The sequence below is a fragment of the Daktulosphaira vitifoliae genome, unplaced genomic scaffold (assembly GCF_025091365.1).
Source record: "Daktulosphaira vitifoliae isolate Bord-2020 unplaced genomic scaffold, ASM2509136v1 Scaffold_1, whole genome shotgun sequence".
Taxonomy (NCBI): domain Eukaryota; kingdom Metazoa; phylum Arthropoda; class Insecta; order Hemiptera; family Phylloxeridae; genus Daktulosphaira; species Daktulosphaira vitifoliae.
The window spans coordinates 25039050-25042645 of NW_026099572.1; the positions used below are offsets into that span (position 1 = coordinate 25039050).

The following is a 3596-nucleotide window of genomic DNA, read 5'->3' on the forward strand; positions in this document are numbered from 1 at the left end:
CTGGACCGATTTCTTTCAACAATACGTCAAAAGATCACAAATCGTAACTAGTTGAAGACATTACCCTTAAAAATTAAAAAATTTCCCCTCGTTCCCCGCAAATGGGGGAAATAGCNACCGCGCAGCAACACCCGCGATAGTTTATGTGTTTTATGGGGTTCTGCAAAAAATGAACATCTGACCAGTGTGATATTACAATCAGGTCAGATCACGGGTCGCTCGCGCCAACCTGAGCACACGTTTTCAATTTAATTTAAGACACGCGAGTCGATGATAAATCGATAACGGCCACGAACCGTTTCGAAACGCGCCGCCATTGGAATCCGCATTTATAACAAACCAAACTGAAATTACGAGTTGCGTAATCTGTCTAAACAATATCACTAGTTGTCCGTGATGATCGTTCTAAAAAAGCTGAGTTCTATCATCATCTTTTTGAGTTCAAACTACGTGAAAAACATTTTAGTTGTTCAAAAACATAATCGCACATTCATTCAAAGTCCGTTAGACATAAAATATATGAAATTGTCTGTAATTTATAAAACAATTACATTGACTTGACTATATTAATTTATGGTTGCAAAAATTGTCAAACTATCTATAAAGTTATGGTGGTACGGGGAATTTTATTCAAAGTAACCGATGGATATTTTGAAAATTTGATTAATTCGACTGCATCCTACATGCACACGAATTACCTACTTATAACAACGTTATCTAGTACATTTAACAAATTATAGTTTATTATGGAACAATTAAACATCGTTAATCAGTGAAAGAGCATCATTGACTAATGATATTTTATAGCAAAAGGCTTACCGTTAGTTATAATGGTTATAATTATCAAGACAATCAAAAGTAGTTGATGCTACCGTGGCTTATTTATTTTTTTATAATGAATACGCGAGATGCATTTATAGACATTCATAAGTCTGTATAGATGTTTGATTAATGATCGGCTAATTGCAGTTGTATACAACCACACAACATATATTTCAATCTGAAATAACAACATTATATTAACGCCTTTGTAGTGCGTGTGGTACGCTATATAGCCTAGAACTATCGTAGTCGTGAATAATTCGATTCATTTAAGGTCAAATTTAGAAGTCCGAGATGGATGATAGTGTTTAATAAGTTTAAACAGAAGCTGTATTCCGAATACGTAGTTTTCAAGAGGTGTGTCAATTTTAGCACTGCAAAATAATAACAACGATATTTTGCCCTTGATATTTTCCTCTCGGATTCACAATTACAACACACTTAAGTTTAACTCGGTGAATGTTTATTACTTATAGAATAAAACATTTTTTTAATTGTATTGTCAGATATTTGTATTATTCACCAACCAAAATTTTATTCAAGGTTAAATAACTCACAGTAATCTACAAAAAAATTACAAAGAGAGATTAAAAAGTCTTGCTTTTAGAATTGTGGCATAAATATATGTATAAATCTATTCATAAATATACTAAGCGTGTCGTCATACGAAATTACTTGAAATATTGTTGTAAGACTAGTTACTATAAATAAAGTTCTTACGGCTCAAAATTATTTGTACTACCTTGAAAAACTTTTTAACTGAGCCTTTATACTTTTGTTCTTTAACACCTTTTGTTATGCTTGATTATTCTCTTTATAAATTGTAAATGATTTTCTTTATGATTCTAGTAAAATCCAGCTAATAATCAATGAAGAACACTCCCACTAAATCATTCTAAGCAACTCTTTAAGCTCCATCAACAATATAGAAATTAACTACCACCAAAGTGACATCTCAACTCACATTAACAATAAACTTAAAGAAGCCGACACTAAACTCGTCACAATTCTATGAATACTCGGCTATTTAGGTATAAAAAGGCAACGGACGTCGATAAACACGCTAAAATTGCAGCTACCGATCCAAATATACCTTTGCTTAGACTTATACCATTCAACGACATAATAACATTTATAAAAAATAATATAATTAAAAAATGGCACAAGGTATGAATCAACGAAACTCGAAGCTAAACCCAATTAAGAAAATTATATTCAAATTTTAATATCAAAATAAAGATACTGTAAATAATGTAACATTGTAACTAATTGCCTTTACTGTCAAAAATGTATGATCAATAAAAAATAATAACTTTATGATTTTGATATTGATTTAAAAATATTTCATTTTGTTTTAATTAACAATATTGGTATAATTATTATTCGATTTCTATATTGATCTGATTTATTATCATTGGTCTTTATCATTTTTTACTTATTAATTTAATTTATATTTATTTAGTTTCAATTGTACTCATTTGAAAATACACTCGTAAAAAAAACCTATGCCCAATTTTCAATTTAAATATTGTGAATTAGGTTTACTTTACAAGTGAAACACTTGTTAGTCGCCTTTTATTGCTGGTGATGACGTTTTTATTTTTTACAATAGACACTTATAGAAAAGATTTGAACATATTTATATGTTCTATTAAATGAATACGTATTTGCATCAACACATAAAATAATTTAATATTGGGGCCATAATTTGGGTCTCTTTTAAAATACTGGATGCGGAGAAGCGTTTGAGACCAAGCTGTCGAAAGCACAGAGTGCAATGTCGCCAATGGAATGTCTTGGATAGCTCTTTTCTGACGTATCCTAAAACCAAGAGTAAATACGTATTCCCAGTTGAAGCATCTAGGATGGGTACAGCTCTTACTGGTGTATGTGCACTCTGCCCGCCCTATATACCCAGTCAATATATCAGAAAGCTAGTAACTTAATAACTATTAATTCTACAATTATAAGGCCGTCATGTTATTTTGTAAGAAAAAGGCTAAAAATGGCTATTTGTAATTTTGTATAAATAAAAATTTGAATTTTTATTTTTTTAGGGATATATTATAAAAAATATGTTTTTAATGTAGTTCAAAATTTACTATGTAAAAATCTGGTGGAACACTATTTACATATTAACACGCATACATATTATTTGAACGATTGTTAACGTATAACGTGTTGTTTCTATATTGTATTATTATATATCGTATTATTACTCACAATTACTTCTCTTCTACTTGTATTGGGCATTAGCCCATTGATAAAATAATAAATGAAAGTCTATTAGGCAATGATGATATTAATAATGGAAAATTAGCAGACAAGAGTGTAGAAAATATAGATATAGCAGTAAAAGTTGAAAATTAAACATGTTCTAATAGTTTTGTATTGATAGATGATATAAATAAGGGAGGCCGGTGTACCATGGACCTGTTATATTATGGTTTTCTTCCATTATATATTATTTCATATGATAAGAACCTATTATTGATACGTATCATATGTTTGTGCGCACTGTAATTATTTGGTTATCTCCATAGTAACGAATTGTTGTGTTATAATTAACACGTTCATTATGTAATAAGTCAATGATTTTATTTTTTCGTTAATTTGACGAGTGGTTGTGACGTGAATACTATTGAAGTTACGAATTTCAACATTTTTAAAAGTCATTTTTCTGTCAAACCATTGCGCAGTAAACGAAAATTTAAAAAAATTGATTAAAAATAAGGAGATTAGGATGGTACATACTTTTAGATTTTCATAAAATA

At 29.7% G+C, this 3596-nt stretch overlaps 1 long non-coding RNA gene across 1 annotated transcript in view; it reads left to right on the forward strand.

The window, feature by feature from the left end:
- Positions 1-2148, forward strand: part of LOC126896940 (uncharacterized) — a 2864-nt gene extending 716 nt beyond the window's left edge. The window contains exon 2 of the long non-coding RNA XR_007701985.1: positions 1672-2148. This is a non-coding gene — a long non-coding RNA (uncharacterized LOC126896940). The remainder of the gene's footprint in view (positions 1-1671) is intronic.
- Positions 2149-3596: the final 1448 nt, after the last annotated feature.